We start from the raw sequence: 19,092 nt of genomic DNA, 5'->3' as shown, positions 1-19,092 counted from the left end.
CAACTGTAGATGATAACTGATGGGATATTTCCATGGAGGCGTGGCCCCACCCATTCAGGGTGGGCCTTGATCAGTGGAGCCATATAAACGTACTGACTCAAAGAGATGGAACTCAGTGCAGCTGTGAGTGATGTTTTGGAGAGGAGCAAGCTTGCTAGAGAGGAACGTCCTGGGAGAAAGCCATTTTGAAACCTGAACTTTGGAGCAGATGCCAGCCACGTGCCTTCGTAGCTAGCAGAGGTTTTCCGGACGCCATTGGCCATCCTCCGGTGAAGGTACCCGATTGCTGGTGTGTTACTTTGGATGCTTTGTGGCCTTAAGACTGTAACTGTGTAGCAAAATAAACCCCCATTTTATAAAAGCCTATCCATCTCTGGTGTTTTGCATTCTGCAGCATTAGTAAACTAGAACACTTCCTATGAGAGAAGGGTTTGGGGAACTGCCTGGTATTTTATACCATTGACCTCATGGTTGCCTATCACCTCCTACACACCCAGGTGGCTCACTTTGATTTCTGGCTGCCCCCAATATTTTTTGCGAGTACTTAGTGGATGCCTTTAGTAAAGATCATCTAAGTGAATGTAAACTCTCTTTGTCTGGGGCTTCCAACTATTCCAGAGCAACATGATATCTCACAATGGCCTTTGGTAGTTTGTTAACATTTTAGCTGGTTTCTTCTTACTGGTTAGTATGGTGGTTCCAGGTTCGAAACTCCGCTACAGAAGCCCTCTTGTATCTGAAGAGAGGTCTCAGATTTTTGAAGGGAATTTTGACAGAAGTGAAAAATGGAGAAAAGGATATCCAGACAGCGCTGAATAATGCATATGGTAAAATATGACGGCAATGCCACATTCAAGGGGTTTTCGTGTGAAAAGCTCCAGTAAAATGCTGAGTAGGAAACGACATCCTCATTGTGTTCCTGATCTGAAAGGGAATGCTTTCAAAATTTCATCATTACATATAAATTTTGCTAGAGGTTTGTTGGTAGCCACCATTTATAAGAATAATGAGTTGCTTTCTATTTCTAATTCATATGGGTATTAATTATGAAACTGTTCAGTATTGTCAAAAGTTTTTTTCTACAGTTATTGAGATGATTGTATGGTTTTCTCCATCAACCTGTTAACATAGTAAATCTCAAAAACAGATTTTCTTATTTTGGTCATCCTTGCATTCCTAGGATAAATCCCCACTTGGTAATGCTGTATTTATTTTATTTTAATCTGTATTTCTAGATTTAGTTGACTAATGTTTTATTTGGGATTTTTGCATTGTATTTATGTGTGAGATTAGCCTTTAATTTTACTTTCTCATACTGCCCTTATCTGGTTTTGCCATCAGGCTTATTACATTCACCTTATAGAGTGAAGTAGGCAGTGTTACCTCATTTTATATTCACTGGAACAGTTTGTATAAGATAAGGATTATCTGTTCTTTGAAGTTGGATCTAACTGGTAAAACCTTCTGAGTATAATGTTTTTGTGCTTTTGTTTGGTTTGGCTTTGTTTTCAGTGGGGAAGGTAGATTTTTAAACTCCTGAGATTCACTTATGTAGCTAATCAAAATTCTACTTATGAAGTTTTGTTAAGTTATATTTTTCTAAGAAATTGTGCATTTTATCTATGTTTTCAATTTACTGGTTATGGGTATCAAGTTGAATTGTTCACATATGATGCTGAGAGCTTACTCTGGGCAGTCTAGACAAGAAGTCAGCTAGGATCCCCAACCCCCCACCTCTGTTCTCCTAGAGGGAGGGGCTGCACCAAAACTCAACATCCCACAAGACCAGTACTTCCCTTCCTCAGCCAGAAGGGTCTGCAGCTTTCCATGGTCTCCTGGATTTCCAGGTGCTGGCAACTCCTATAAACAGCAATTACTTAAATCCAAACCACTTATGCCAAGCATCTGCCCACCCCCACCCCCAAACCCCGCAAACTCCTCCCCACTCCTCCAACAAAGATAATGTTCGTGTTGTGCACTGTAAGATGAGACAGTAGCCAGGACCCATGAGTCTCCATGGAATGCAAACCCATTGCATGTCCAGCTCTTTGTACAGGTTCTGATATGCATTTCCATGCAATGCTGGAAGGACAGTGGACCACATTCCTCTTCTCATCTTGCTGGTCCTTGTGTTGTAGGTTTCACTCAATAGAGCCTTCTCCTTATCTCCAAATTGTGTTACATTGTGGAATTCATCCTAAGCCCATATTCCTGGCAGGTGGTGATGATGAAGGAACCCACCTTGCACGACACTGGTTGTTCTTGCACAACACATAGTATTATATTCTTAGTTATTATTACATTCTCAGTATTATATTTACATCTCCATTGTTTTGTAGTTTGTATCCCATTTGTAATTTACTTTTTATGGTGATTTCAAGGTTGATCCATGTTACAGCATGTATCAGTGTATCATTGTTTTTTATTCTGAATATAGTTTTGTTGTGTGGATATGCCACATTTTGTTTGTGCATTTACCAGTTGATGAGCATTTGGATTGTTTTCATTTGTTGGCTGTTGTGAATATTGCTGCTATGAACATTCATTTACAAGACTTTGTGAGGACATATGTTTTCATTTCTCTTGGGTGGGTAAGTAGGTGTGGAATTGCTGGATCATGAAATAACTCCATGTAACATGTTTTGAGGAACTGCCAGACCATTTTCTGAGGTAGTTGCACCATTTCACATTCTCACTAGCTGTGTATGGGGCTTCCAATTTCTCCACATACTTGCCAACAGTTGTTGTCTGTCTTTTTGATTATAGATTTTCTAGTAAGTGTGAGGTAGTATCTTGTTGTAGTTTTGATTTGCATTTCCCTTGTGACTACTGATATTGAGTATCTTTTCATATCCTTATTGGCCATTTGTTTATCTTTTTTTGGAGAAACTGTTTATTCAAATCCTTGATTTTGTGGATTTTTTGGATGGGGTTGTTTGTCTTTTTGTTGTTGGGTTGTGGGAGTTCTTTGCATGTTCCGGATAGAAGTCCCTTGCTATATATATGATTTGCAAACATTTTTTCAGCCTGTGGGTTGTCTTTTCACTTTCTTGATGGTATCATTTGAGATGCAAAAGTTTTTTATTTTGATGAGGCCCAATTTATCATTTTTTTCTTTTATATCATGTGTTTTTGGTGTTCTATCTAAAAAAATCATTGCCTAACCAACTGTCATGAAGATTTACATCTATGTTTTCTTGTTAGAGTTTTATGATTTTAATTCTTATATTTAGGTCTATGATCCCTTTCGAGTTGATTTTTGTATATGGTGTAAGGTATGCAAACAAATTCATTGTTTGCTTGTGGATGTTCAATTGCCCTAGTACCAACTGTGGAGAAGATTATTCTTTCCCCCATTGAATTGTCTTGGCACATTTGTAAAAAATCAATTGAATACTATTGTAAGAATGTATTTATGGACTCTTGATTCTATTCCATTGATCTACATGTCTGTCCTTGTGTCAGTACTACGCTGTCTTGATTTCCATAGCTTTGTAGTGAGTTTTGAAGTTAGGCAGTGAAGGTCCTCCAATTGCATTCTCCACCTAGGTTCAACTCACCAAACCTTAATCAAAGATAACATCTTCAAAAGACATTTGTTTACAGTGGGTTCACACCCACAGGAATGGATTAAGATTAAGAACATTTCGTCTTGTGAAGTACATAATTCAACTTACCACTGTGTACATTTATTTTCATTTCTTATGCTTGGGCCTTAATTCTGGGCAATTCTCAGGTATTATCTCTTTGAATGTTACCTCTCCACCATTCTCAATTGCTCCTTCTGGAATCCTCCAAAATGATAAATAACCAAAAAAGTAGTCCTGGTGTGGTGATATCTGTGGCAATTGCAAAATGGATTTGAGGGACATGCCTCCAATCCAGGCTACATTTCATTCTTTGAGTCTCCTAACCTCACTTTCACACATCTTCCATCTCTTTATCCTCTTGCTGCATTCTGGGTACTCTTTTCACATAGGACTTCTGATTTACTAATTCTTTCTTCAGCTTCTTTTTTACCAATTCATTAAGTTTTAAATTTCAATGACTCTAGTTCTCATTTCTAGACATTATAATTTGCTTATTTAAAAAAATCTTTCCATCTTTTGTGTCAATAATAGCTAAAGCTTACCATGTGCCAGGTACTATTCTAAGTGATTTACATATATTAACACATTTAATTGTCATAACAACTCATTGAGGTAGCTACTATTAATATCCCCACTTTACAAATGAGGAGACTGAGAGGAGACAAAAATATCAAGTGACTAGCTCAAGGTAACCCAACTAGTAGGTGATGAAGATGGGAGGTGAACCAAGCAGTTCAACTCCAGAGTTTGCTCATAATTACAAAGCAGCAATGCCTTTTACAGCTTATTTTTTCCTTGGTGTTTTAGTTGCATCTTTCAGGCCTTTAATAATTTAAATACAGTGATTTTACATTCTCTTTCAAATTTTCATTCTATTATCTGAAGCTCTAGGGTATCTTCTGAAGCTATTTATTGTGTTTGCTTACACTGATGGAGGATTGTGTCCTTCTGTGTTTCATGCAGTTTTGTTTGTGAGCTCATTTTTGAGACGTCCATTTTTCTGTGACAACAACCTGTGGCCTAGATTGGGAGCATGTCCCTCAAATCCATTTTGCAACTGCCACAGATATCAGCATACTTGGGCCCACTTTTTTGGTTCATTTATCATTTTGGAGGATTCCTGGGACCATCTGCAAATTTGAACCTCGAAATCTGAGTTAGAAACAGGCCTGAAGTTTCTGTTTCTCAGGGGACATCTTTCTCACCCAGGCAGAGGCATGCAAATTCCTTTTGGCCTTTCTGTGTATAGATGTTTTCCCTAAATTACTCTTTCAGTGAGAGAGCAGCCCTTTGAGAACTGCTTTATCCAAGAAACTTGAACCCAATCCCCGTTGAAGCAGCATCTCACCTGCCTCTCACTTGCTTCCCTCTTTGTTCCTCATACACCAAAGCTGTCTTTTATCTCTTGCTAGTTCAACCATGAATTTAAAATAATTTTTAATATTAATATAATTTTATCAAGCATTTCTAGGCAATGTGGCAGAGAGGTTTCAGATTAACTTTTCCCTCATCTTATTGGAATTGAAAGTCTCATTCAAACCTTTAAAAAAGTATGATGTTTATTATTTTCACTTCATAAAAATAATAGAAACTTTGCAATGTGTATAAAAAGTGTTGGGAGGCGAATGCAAACTATTTGTGGTACCACTACCTAGAAGTGACCACTGTTTACGTGTTTGCTTCAAGTCTTTTCTATGTGTCTAGATGTACATACATGCATATGTGTTTATATTGTATATGTTACATAATTATATTCATGTGTACATCTGTTTCCTAATTTTTTCACCTAATATTATATAGTATTTTTCTTATATCATTAAAATTCATTAAAAAACAAAAAATATATAAAATATTCTTAGGTGAATAAAAATTTATGATCATTTTAGGTTCTTGATTGATTTGTTTTCATCATTTTGTTATTTCCTTTGGTCCCTATTTGTTAATTCTATTTTCTTGCTGATATGAAAAGCGTTAAATCAGTTTTTGTTTGATTAGTATTTTTTTTGTTAGTGTCTTAGTTTACCAGGGCTGCTATGACCAATTATCACAAAGTAGTTGGCTTAAGTAACAGGAAATTACTGTCTCATGCTTTTGGAGGCTGGAAGTCCAACATCAAGATATTGGCAGGGCTTGCTTTTTCCCAGACTCTGTTATTGCTGACAGGGCAACGCAGGAATGAGACACGGACACAAAGCTAAGAATTAAGGGAGCAGGGGGCCCACTTGCATCTCGTGCTAAGTGGACGACAATGCAGCCTTGCTCCAGCTATTTATTTCAGAAGATTAGGTGTATATGCTAAAGGTGCTCAGGTGGGGGAGAGCCCATCAGGTGTATCCAATCTAGGTTTAAGATAATGGCAGTTACAAGACACACCTCTTTACAGGGCGGGCCTGCATGGTATTCTATGCAGGCCTGCGGCTCAGTGTTCTAAGTCACCACCCTAGATATGCCTCAGGCAACATGGAAGACTCAGTTTCCCACACTCTGTATCATTTTGGCAGTCCTCTTTCACATGACAATCTCTCTCTTCTTGTGTCTGTTCTTCTGGTTTCCTCTAATTTCTGGCTTTTGCTGAATCCAATTTCCCTTGCTTAAAGGACTTCAGCCATATTGAATTCAGGCCAGTTCTCATTAAATTTGGCTACACCTGAGTTAATAATATCTTCAAAGATTCTGTTTACAAATGGATTCACACCCACAGAAATGTGGATGAAGACTTGAACATGCCTTTTGTGGGATACATGATTCAATCCCCAACAGTTAGTAAATGCTATTGCTGCTCTGCCGGGATCCCCTTTACCTCTCATTTACCCCATCCCCCAATTGCTGCAAGTGCAGGACTTAAACCTGTGGCCTGCTCCTGAGATCTGCCTTTAGCTAAAGCAGGCCATCTCTATCTCCCTGACACACAGAGGCAGGGGAAATTACTATGGTATAACCCCAGTCTCATGACTGATTGATTACAGAGGTATAAAAAAGAAAAATCTCAGTCCCCTTGCCTCAAGTTAGGACAATTATGCAGTATGATTTTTGCTCCAGAGGACACTTCCTACCCATATTAGGCCAGGAGACCTTTCTCTGAAACTACATCCTTGCTTGCTTCTTTCCCCTTCCATATCCTGCTTCCCACATGTGCATCAAATCTATGTCTCAGGTTCTGCTTCTAGGGAACAGCCTTATACACCTGGTATATCTTTCTGTTTTCAACCTTGCTGTATTATTTTGCTTTAAGGGTATCCCTTGAAAGCAGTATGTAGCTGAATCCTATATATTTAATATGCCATTTGATGGCTGCCACTATTGTTAGATGAGCCCAATCTATATTTATTGTGATTACTGATAATTAGGCATATTTGTGCCATCTTATTTAGCATTTTATGGTTACCCTCCTTTTTCCTTGCTTTTTGCCCCTGCTTTCTGCCTTTCTTTGGATTGATCAAGTTTTCTATATTTCATTTTTTCTTTTATTGATTTGGATCTATAGATTGTATTTCTCTTCTTTTAGTAGTTACTTTAAATTTTTGGCAAGCATCATTAATCATAACATCTTTTAATAAAATCTAAAGATATCCAATATTCTTTATTTTTCCTCAACAGAACAAGGAACTTAGCATGCTTAAGCTACCCATTGAACAATTAGATTTTTTTTTAAATTAGTAGTTATCAACTATAATCACCATTGTTTCTTGGATTCCACATTTTCCCTTCAGGTTTATTTTCTTCTTATTGAAGTACATCATTTAGTAATTCTTCAATGAAGGTCTATATGTGCTGATTGCCTTTACTCTTTTTAGAGTTTAGACACAAAAGACCACTTATTGTATGATTCAAATTATATGAAATGCCCAGAATAGGTAATTCAATAGAGGCAGAAAGTAGATTATTGGTGCCTAGCGTTGAGGGTGGAATGGGGGAAATGGGGAGTGACTTCTAATGGGGACATGCTTTCTTTTAGGGGGAGAAAAGATGTTCTAAAATCAGATTATGGTAGTGGTTGCACAACCCTATGAATATACTAATAAATAGTGAATTGTTCACTTTAAATGGGTGAATTGTATGGTATGTGAATCACATCTGTTTTAATTTCCCAGCTGCTATTACAAATACCACACAATGGATTGGCTTAAAATGGGAATTTATTATCTTGCAGTTTCAGAAACTGGAAGGATTGTTTCCTCCTGGAGTAGATAGAGTCCTGATAGACTGGCAGTCTTTGGGATTCCTTGGCTTTCCCATCACGTGGCAATACCCTCTCCTTTCTCTTCTGGGTTATAGCTGACTTCCATTTCTTCCCTTTGACCTCTTCATTATAAGGCTCTCAAGTAGTAGGATTAAGACCCATCCTGATTCATTTGGGCCACATTAAATAAAAATAACATCTTCAAAAGGCCCTCATTACACAACAGGAATGAGATTAAGAACATGTTTTTACTAGGGTACATAACTCAATCTACTATATCCCAATAAAGCTTTTAGAAAATCCAATTTATTCCTAGAAGTGGTGTGCACCCTGCTCAGTGGAGAGCCCCTTTATTTTATTTATTTATACACTATCCTTAGTTAGCTTCATCTAATCCCATGGCTTTATATATCATCTATATGCCAATGAGCCACAAATCTATACTTCTAGCTTTGATCTTTCCCCTAAACTTATATATGCAAATGTGTCTTGACATCTCCTCTTGGATATTTCATTGGTATCTTTAATTTTCCCCTAACACCTGTTCCTCCTCTGAGTACCACCATCTACTCAGTTTCTTAAAAAACCTAGGGGTCATCCTTGATTCCTCTTTAACTCTACATTCTATCCACAAGTAATTTCCATCAACTTCACCTTCAATTCAATCCCAAATCTAACCATTTCATACCGCTACCATCCTCTTCTTAGCTACCATCATCTCTCACTGGTATACTCTAACGCCCTCCTAAAGGTCTCCGTTCCTCTTTTCCTGGCTCTCTATAATCCATCCTCTACACAGATACCAGAAAAACCTTTTATAGATGTAGCTGAAATCAATCTCTCACCCTTTTTGTAAAAGGGGACAGTGACAGTTACACCGTAACTTTTATTAACTATAAATATCTTATTAGATATATTTTTATATTATATATGCATATTTAAATATATTTATATAAATACTACTTTATTATATAAATAACAATAAATAATTACATGATATAATAATATTATTATTCATTATAAAGACATTTTGATTTAGGAAAAAAGCCTTCACCAAGAAATTACAACTTGAAGTTAGACTTTAAAAGAGATGGACACTGACTTGGAGAAGATGGTGGCATAGAGGGAAGTGGAAGCTAGTTAGCCCCCCTGGAACAACTAATAAACAATCAGGAACAACAAGTAAATAATCTGGAATAACTGCTGGGGGACAAATGTGACTGTCCACATATCATACACCAACCTGGATTGGGAGGAATGCCCAAGATGACAGCATAAAATCTGTAAGTAAAAACTGCAGACCTGAGCTGAGAGCGCCTCCCCCATGGCAGCCTGAACTGCAAAGCCTCGCTGTGCTAGAGAACAGCACTCTCTGAAGAAGCAAATATACCTCAGCCCAAGCTCCAAACTGAGGTTTTAATTAACAAATGTTGACTGACTCAATACAAGCTACAAATTTCCAACAAGCAGACAGAGGCTTTTGGGACAAACTGACCTTGGAGAGCCAGAGGGACCTCTTTTGGGAGGAGGGTGGGAGCCCCAGAGAACCAGGTGCTGTCTCTGGCCGATGGGTGAAACTGAGGGTGGTTGTGGAATGACCCTCAAGGGGGCTTTCTGTCCCTTTTTGACTCAGTGGAGAAAGCTCAGCCATTTTCAGTTCCCAGTGCTCGACCAGACAAGGTGGAGGAAATAGCAGAGTCAGAGAGACTATTCAAATGCAAATGACATCTCCCCAGGCGGTCTATCTTCCCTAAGAAGGAAAGAGGTGGTGCCAAGCTCTACAACCTGCCTTCCATTCAGAACCAGATCCCCAGAGCCAGGGGGGAAAACAGCCATGACGACACCTCCTTACACCAGTCTGGAGGGACAGGCTGACAGTCGCCACCTGCTGGGTAGAAAAGCATAGTGATTTGAAGCCTCAAAGGGTGCAATAATCTTCTAAGACACACCCTTAGGGAAACCTGATATTGCCTCCTTCTGAGACCTGAGCCTGTTCTTGTCTGGGAAAACCTGATTGGGGTAACCAGGGAAACCGGATGCCTAGACAACAGAAAACTACAACCTACATTAAGAAAAATGAAATTATGGCCCATACAGGCAAGGGTGGAGTTAAGAGAGTCAGAGAAACAAAGGAAGAATTCAAGTGTAGAAGAGAATTCCCTGGGGGGCAGGGCCCAGCTCAAGTAGTGACCCTCCCTCAGGAACTCAGACCCCAGGGCCTGGGGGGAAAACAAAGAACACTGGAAACAACTTAAGCTTGGCTTCTGACCACCCTCAGCCCCTGGCCAGGACTGAGTCCACTGTGAATTAAAGGGACCACACCTCTTTATGATGGTGGGGAGCTGTGGGCTGACAAGCACCACCTGCTGGGCAGGATAGGAAAAGCACTGAGTCTAGAGGCCTCATGGGGAAGTCTGACAACCTGCTCCTCAGGGAAACTTGATACTGATTAAACCTTTGTCCTAAGACCTGGGCCTGTCTCGTCTGGGAAAATCTGATTGGGGGTAATCAAGGAAGCCAGATGCCTAGACAACAAAAGATTTCAAGTCACCTTGGGAAAAATGAAGATCAAAGGAACAAACTTACACTTCAACTGAGATACAGGAATTGAAACAACTAATTATTAATCAAACAAATCTCCTAAATCAATCCAAATCAAATCAGTGGATTAAGGGAAGATATGACAAAAGAGATGGGTATAAAGAAGACACTGGGCAAACAGAAGGAAGAAATTGAAAGTGTGAAAAAACAATTGGCAGAAATTATGGGAATGAAAGGCATGATACAAGAGATAAAAAACACAATGGAGACACACAACAGCAGATTTAAAGAGGCAGAATAAAAGATTCATGACCTGGAGCCAGGACATCTAAAATCCTACACACAAAAGAGCAGAGAGGGAAAAGAATGGAAAAATATGAGTAGCATCTTAGGGAATTGAATGACAACATGAAGTGCACAAATTTTACATGTCATAGGTGTACCAGAAGAAGAAAAGGGGAAAAGGGGCAGAAAAGAAAAGGCAGGAAAAAAATAAGGGAGGAAATAATCACTGAAAATTTTCCATCTCTTATGAAAGACATAAAATTACAGATCCAAGAAGCACAACATGCCCCAAACAAAATAGATTTCAAATAGATCCACCACCAAGACACTTAATAATCAGATTTTCAAATGTCAAAGATAAAGAGAATTCTGAAAGCAGCAAGAGAAAAACGATCCATCAGATACAAGGTGTTCCAGTTTGCTAATGCTGCTGTTATGCAAAATACCAGAAATGGATTGGCTTTTATAAAGGGGGTTTATTTGGTTACAAAACTACAGTCTGAAGGCCATGGAAATGTCCAAATGAAGGCAACAACACACATATATCTTCCCTGAAGGAAGGCCAATGGCATCTGGAAAACTTCCGTTAGCTGGGAAGGCACATGGCTGGCATCTGCTGATCCTGGGTTATGTTCCAGCTCCTCTCTCAGCTGCTGTGTGTTCTTCAAAATGTTGCTCTTGGGGCGTTTTGTCTTCTCTTAGCTTCTCTGGAGCAAACTCTGGGCTAGCATAAGTATGCTTTCAATGTCTGTCTCCAAAATGTCTCTCTCACTTGCTCTCCAAAATGTCACTCACAGCTGCTCTGAGGTTCTTCTGTTTGTCAGCTCTTTTATATGGCTCCAGTGATTTAATGAAGACCCACCCTGAACAGGTGGGTAACACCTCCATGGAAATTATCCAATCAAAGGTCTTGCCCACAGTTGATTGAGTCCCATCTCCATGGAAACAATCAATAGGTTCCAACCTAATCAACACTAAATACATCTGCCCACACAGGACTGCATCAAAGAACATGTCTTTTTGGGGGACATAATATATCTAAACTGGCAAACAAGGAAACCTCGATAAGACTATCTGTGGATTTCTCAGTAGAAACCATGGAGACAAGAAGGCAGTGGTATGATACATTTAAGATACTGAAGGAGAGGAACTACCAACCAGGAATTCTATATCTGGTGACGCTGTTCTTCAAGAATGAGGGAGAATTTAAAATATTCTCAGACAAACAGACACTGAGAGAGTTTGTGAACAAGATACCTGCTCAACAGGAAATACTAAAGGGAGCACTACAGACAGATAGGAAAAGACAGGAGAGAGAGGTTTGGAGCACAATATTGAGTGACGGAGCACAATAATGTAAGTACACTCAACAAAGATGACTGTGACTAAGGTTGGGGGAGGAAGGTTAGGAGCAGGTAGGATGATGGGGGAAGGACAGAAGATAAAGACTGGGACTGTACAACTTAATGAAACCTAGAGTGGTCGATGATTGTGATTAAACAAATATGTTTTTCCATGAGGGAGGACAAATGAATGTCAGCTTTGCAAGGTGTTAAAAATGGGGTGGTATTGGAGATAAAAAAAAATACCATCAATGCAAACTAAAGTTTACAGTTAACAAGTAACATTATAATATGCTTCCACTAATTGTAACAAAGGCAATATGCCAAAGCTAAATGCCTATAGGAAGGGGGATATAAGGGAAGGGTATGGGGATTCTTGGTGTTGGTGGTGTTGTCTAACTTTTTATTGTATTTTAATTTTATTTTTTCTTCTGTTGCTTTTTAGTTGTCACTTGTTTTCTTTCTTTTTACTTTTTTTAGTCTCTTCCTCTCTGTGGAAGAAATGGAAATGTCCTTACATAGATAGTGTTGGTGAATTCATAACTATGTTATTATACAGGGAACAATTGATTGTTTACTTAGGATGGAATGTATGGTGTGTGAATAAAACTGTCTAAAAAACAAACAGAGGGATACAAAGTCCTGGAGAAAATGTGGAGAAAGGGATGTACCTAATTACTGTTGGTGGGGAAGTAGAATTGTGTAGCCCATCTGGAGGGCAGTGTGGTGGTTCCACAGGAAGCTAAGCATGGGGTTGCCATTTGGTCCTGCAACTTGGTTATTGGGTATATACTTGGAAGAACTGAAAAGAGGGACATGAAGGGACATTTGCATAGAGTGGTTTATGGTGTCAGTATTCAGTTTGCAGTGGATGGAGGTGACCTAATCATACATCAACTGATGAATGGAATGGCGATCTGTGACTGGAATATTGAACTGCTACAAGAAGGAGTGAACTTGTGAGGTGAATGGACATTGAGGACTGTTCCAGTTTGCTAATGCTGCCTTTTTGCAAAACACCAGAAATGGATCAGCTTTTATAAAGGGGGTTTATTTGGTTACAAAGTTACAGTCTTAAGGCCATAAAGTGTCCAAGGTAAGTCTTCAACAATCGGGACCTTCACTGGAGGATGGCCGATAGCATCCGGAAAACATCTGTCAGCTGGGAAGGCACGTGGCTGGCATCTGCTCCAGAGTTCTGGTTTCAAAAAGGCTTTCTCCCACAATGTTCCTCTCTAGGCTGCAGCTCCTCAAAAATGTCACTCTTAGTTGCTCTTGCGGCATTTGTCCTCTCTTAGCTTCTCTGTAGCAAAAGTCTGCTTTCAAAGGCCATCTCTAAAATGTTGCTCTGTAAGCTGCAGCTCCTCTCTCAGCTTCTGTGCATTCTTCAAAGTGTCCCTCTTGGCTTTAGCAAGCTTGCTTTTTCTGTCTGAGCTTATATAGTGCTCTAGTAAACTAATCAAGGCCTATGCTGAATGGGTGGGGCCACACCTCCGTGGAAATTATCTAGTCAGAGTTATCACCTACAATTGGGTGGGTCGCATCTCCATGGAAACTCTCCAAGAATTACAATTTAATCAACACTAATACATCTGACCACACAAGACTGCATCAAAGATATGGCATTTTGGGGGACATAATACATCCCCAAACTGGCACAAGGACATTCTGTTGCATGAAATAAACCAAAAATGAAAAGAAAAATATTATAATGCCTCACTAACATGGACTAAATATAATGTGCAATGTCTAAGAATTGAGTTTGAGAGCATACGTTATCAGGGTATTGTTAAAGTTTCTAGACTGTCAGCTCTTAACAGCAGTTACGTCTATCCCTGAGCTGTAATGGTTATTTCTAAACTCTGAGATGCTAAGCTTTTTGTGTATAACCTGGTCAGTCCCTGGAACTTTGGGTAACTGTGTGACACCTGAGACTCAGAGTCCGAGTCTGGTAGCCATGAATGTCAGCATTACCCCATACAGCAAATGTTAAAGAGTCTGAAAAAAGAGATCAGACTTCAATTAGATATATGAATGAAACGGACTTGGTTAGGACTAAGGTAAATCAGACTGAAGAGTAAAGGATGATAGTGATGGCATTTTTTTTTCTTGCTTCCTCTGGCTTTCTGTCTGTCTGGAAATGGACACTTAAACAACCTTGCCAAGTGATGCCCAACATACCAGATACCACCCCCATCACCTCAGGGACCACTTCCTATTATACTGTCAGTTGTGCCTTCTCTCTCCTTTATCTCTGCAATCTCTCACTTCCCCTCAGCCTCAGTGTTTAAACAAACACTGAATCTAAATCCTCCTCTAATTCTTTCTTTCCCTTCCCTCCCACACTCCTTGAAACAGAAATTGACTAGCTGCTTCTATCTTCTTACAAGCTGTTCCACTACTGGGCTATTGGTTTTCAACCCACCAGTGTCAACGTTCCTGGCAGGCTTCTCCTAAATGTCACCAATTACTAATAGTTAAACCTAACGAGGGCTTAAAATTCTTTAGCTTAACCTCTGCAGCATTTGAGCCTTTCTTCCTTTGGACTTCAAGGCACATTCTCTCTTTGTTGTCCTCCAAAACTATAGTAGCTCCTTCTGCTTTGGGGGCTCCTCCTTCTCTGCTGGCCCTCTTCCCATGCCACAGTCTTCCAGGGGTAACATATACATCTTTATGCTGAAGAATTCCTGGCCTCTCACTCTAGCCTTCACCTCTCTCTTGGTTCTCCTGGTTGGCAAGCTGTTTACCTGAGAAGGACTGGCATGTTCCTAGAGGGGCCATGGGCATTGCAAATGCAGTATATCATTGTCTCTTGCCTGGAATGCTGAAATCCTTTTTTTTTTTTTCTTTTTCTTTTTAATTTTTATTGGGCTTGTTCAGATACCATACAATTATCCAAAGATCCAAAGTGTATAATCAGTTGCCCCTGGTACTCTCATACAGCTGTGCATCTATTACCACACTTTATTTTTGTTCAATTTTTAGAACCTTTTCATTACTCCAGACAGGAAATAAAGTGAAAGACGAAAAGAAAAAAAAAAAGAAAAGGAAACTCGAATCCTCCCATATCCCTAACCAACCCCCCTCAATTGTTGACTCATAGTGTTGGTATAATACATTTGTTACCGTTTATGAAAGAATGTTGAAATACTACTAACTGTAGTATATAGTTTACAATAGGTGAATATTTCTTCCCTATATGCCCCTCTATTATTAGCTTCTAATTGTATTGTCATACATTTTCTCTGGTTCATGAAGTGATTTCTAATATTTGTACAGTTAATCATGGACATTGCCCACCATAGGATTCAGTTTTATACATTCCCATCTTTTGACCTCCAACTTTCCTTCTGGTGACATATATGACTCTGAGCTTCTCCTTTCCACCTCCTTCACACACCAAGAAGGTAGAAAGGCAAAAGAAAGAGGTAAAAAAAAATGACAGCTAGGAAGCAGCAAAAGGAAAAATAACCTTAAATCAAAGTAGTCAAGAGTCAGACACCACCACCAATGTCAAGTGTCTAACATGCCTCCCCTGCCCCCCCTTATCTGCATTTACCTTGGTATATCGCCTTTGTTACATTAAAGGAAGCATAATACAATGATTGTTAGTTACAGTCTCTAGTTTACGTTGATTGCATCCCTCCCCCAATGCCTCCCCATTTTTAACACCTCGCAAGGTTGACATTTGCTTGTTCTCCCTTGTAAAGGAACATAGTTGTACATTTTATTGCAATTGTTGAGCAATCTAGATTTCACCAAGTTAGGCAGTCCCAGTCCTTATCTTTCCTCCTTTATTCTGGTGTCTCACATGCTCCCAAACTTCCTCTCTCAACCGTATTCATAGTTATCTTTGTTCAGTGTACTTACATTGCTGTGCTACCATCTCCCAAAATTGTATTCCAAACCACGCACTCCTGTCTTCTCCTATCACGCTGTAGTGCTCCCTTTAGTATTTCCTATAGGGCGGGTGTCTTGTTCACAAAGTGTCTCACTGTCTGTTTTTCAGAAAATATTTTGAGCTCTCCCTCATATTTGAAGGACAGCTTTGCTGGATATAGGATTCTTGGTTGGCAGTTTTTCTCTTTCAGTATCTTAAATATATCACCTTTCCTTCTTGAGATCTGCTGTTGTATGTTTCCATTGTGTCTTTCATCTCTTGTATTGTTCCTTTCATTTCCATAGATTCTACTAGTTGTTTTTTTGAACTTTTGATTTCTGCCTTATGTATGCCCAGTGTTTTCTTTACAGCCTCTATCTCTTTTGCAAAATCTTCTCTAAACTTTTTGAAATGATTTAGCATTAGTTGTTTAAATTCCTGTATCTCAGTTGAAGTGTACGTTTGTCCCTCTGACTGGGCCATAACTTCATTTTTCTTAGTGTAGGTTGTAGTTTTCTGTTGTCTAGGCATCTGACCTCCCAGGCTACCCCAATCAGGTTTTCCCAGATGAGAACAGGCTGAGCTCACAGAAGGAAGAAATATTCAGTATCTGGTTTCCCTGATGGTTTTTCTTAGAGGGCTGACACACCTGTGCTTTTCTGCCTGGCAGGAGCACCTGTCAGCCTGTCACTGGCTGGTGTAAGAGGGTGTGGCCTGTGACTCTCCTCCCCCAGGCTTTGGGGTCTGATTCCAGTAAGACAGGTAGTAGAGCTGGGCCCCTCCCTTTCCTCTTGGGAAGCTATGCCCCCTCCAGAGAGGTCATCTACATATCAATAAAAGTTCTTTGGTTCTCTGACTCTGCTGATCAAAGTGTTTTGATTTTAAAATGGCTGAGGCTGTCTTTACTGCAAAGTGCTGTGAGCTGAAAACAGCTGAGGTTTTCTCCACAGAGAGAGAAAGGGACAGAAAAGCAACCAGATTCACTCATCAGCCAGAGACAGCACCGGATCCTCTGGGCTCTCCGTTCTGAGACAGATATGTCCCCCGACTCTCCCAAGGTCAGTTGTCACAAAAAGCCTGTGTGTGCTTGTTGGGGATTCGCTGTCTGGATTGAGTGGTTAATATTAAAACCCCAGTCGGAGCTCGGCTGAGAGAGTGCTACTCTCTAGCACCGCAAGGCTTCCGTGAGGGAGGGGCTCTCAGCTCTCAGCTCTCAACGCAGGTCTGCAGTTTTACTTACAGATTTTATGCTGTGATCTCAGGCATTCCTCCCAATTCAGGTTGGTGGATGATGAGTGGTCAGTCACATTTGTCTCCCTGCAGTTATTCCGGGTTATTTACTAGTTTATTTGTCATTTAGGAATTGTTCCACGGGGGGACTAACAGTCTTCCACTCTTCTCTATGCCACCATCTTAGCTCCTCTTGATGGCATTTTTGAAGCTTCGTCTATTGTGTGGAACCAAAGAAAGAGATGTTTATTAGGTGCAAGATCTGTATTTTTTGTAACACATTACTTAATTTGACTTGTGTGGTCAGTTTATTCAAACATAATTACATGGAGTGTTGAATGGGGAGTGAGTTCTCCTTGGTTTGTGCAGGTTAGTGTGAAGCCCCAATACACCCCAGAACATTTGTGGCAGAGAATCAAGATGTATTTGCAAAGCCCCCTTGAGGGACTGTGGGAAAATGTGGAAACATTAAATTTCCCCACCTAAGGAATTAATGATATTCTCACAAGCATTGGGAGCTACCAAATTAGAAGTCTGAGTCCTTGACCTTGGGCTTGCCCTTATGCAGTTTGCTACTACAACGGAGAGGCTAAGCCAACTTAAAATGGTGCCTAAGAGTCACTCCTAGAGAACCTCTTTTGTCGCTCAGATGTGGCCTCTCTCTCTAAACCAACTCTGCAGGTAAACTCATTGCCCTCTTCCCTATGTGGCATGACTCCCAGGGGTTTGGAACTCCTTGGCAATGTGGGACGTGACTTGCAGTGATGAGCTTGGCTGTAGCATTGTGGGATTGAGAAAGCCTTCTTGGCTGATTTCTTGGCTGAGAGATCTCAGATAGAGTCAATATTCATTCTGGAGGTTATTCTTATACATTATATATATTATATATATATATATAATATATATATGTATGATATATATATATATATATATATATATATATATATATCCATTTTTAGTTTTTACTGTATTGGAATAGGTAGAAGGAAATACCTGAAACTGTTGAACTGCAACCCAGTAGCCTTGATTCTTGAAGACGATTGTATAACTATATAGCTTATACTGTGTGACTGTGAGATTATGAAAACTCTGTGGCTCCAACTCCCTTTATACAGTGTATGCACAGATGAATAGAAACATGAGGACAAAAAGTAAATGAATAGGGAGGGATAGGGCGATGGGATGTTTGGGTGTTCTTTTCCACTTTTACTTCTATTCTTATTCTTTTTTGTATGTGGTAATGAAAATGTTCAAAAATTGAATGATGTGATGAATGCACAACTATATAATGGTGCTGTGAACAATTGATGGTACACTAGGAGATTGTATGGTATGTGAATATATCTCAATAAAATTGAATTAAAAAAAAAAGAACATGAGAGATTGTTTGGCCTAGGGCAGACCAACCAACTTTTCTTCTAAGATAAAAAGTAGACTATTTGAAGACACAACAAATAAAGTAGAGGGGAAGAGTTAGGAGAGCTTACGTTTGCTGAGAGTAAAGTGGGGGAAGAGAAACAGGGGACTCTAGATTGATAAATTTGAAATCTCTGCCAGAAAAGGAAGTTTCAATGCAGAATTATAAGGGTAACTGAGACTGGAATATATTAACTTGAAATGGAAACAATAGCAATTCTGAAAATCTCCTCTGGCAGCACTTAACAGCATGGAAGGAGCAAAAAATGTTGACAGTTGGATTCATCCAGCATTGGAACTGGCAGGATGAGAGGGACAAAGAAAGGAGGGAAAATGATCTGAGAAGGCTCCAGAACATCTTCCAGAAGCGAATGACAATAGGGTACAGGTGAAGTAGGGAAGGAAGGAAGGAAGTAAAGTCAGTAAAATCCTGACAAAGTGGAATAGAGGAGTTGAGGGATTCAAGATCTTGCAGAGGTCTGAAAGTGATTTATGGCTACATAACTTTTGATTATGGCAACTAAATTAATAAAATCAATTTGTTTTTTGAAGTTGTATAGCCCAGAAAATATAAAAATAAATGTTTTAAAATTTATTACATTTTCTATATGACAAAATCTAATCTTA

Source organism: Choloepus didactylus, chromosome 2 (genome assembly GCF_015220235.1).
Source record: "Choloepus didactylus isolate mChoDid1 chromosome 2, mChoDid1.pri, whole genome shotgun sequence".
In the NCBI taxonomy this organism is placed as follows: domain Eukaryota; kingdom Metazoa; phylum Chordata; class Mammalia; order Pilosa; family Megalonychidae; genus Choloepus; species Choloepus didactylus.
The sequence above is the reverse complement of the archived record's forward strand: the minus strand, read 5'-3'. Positions refer to the sequence as shown.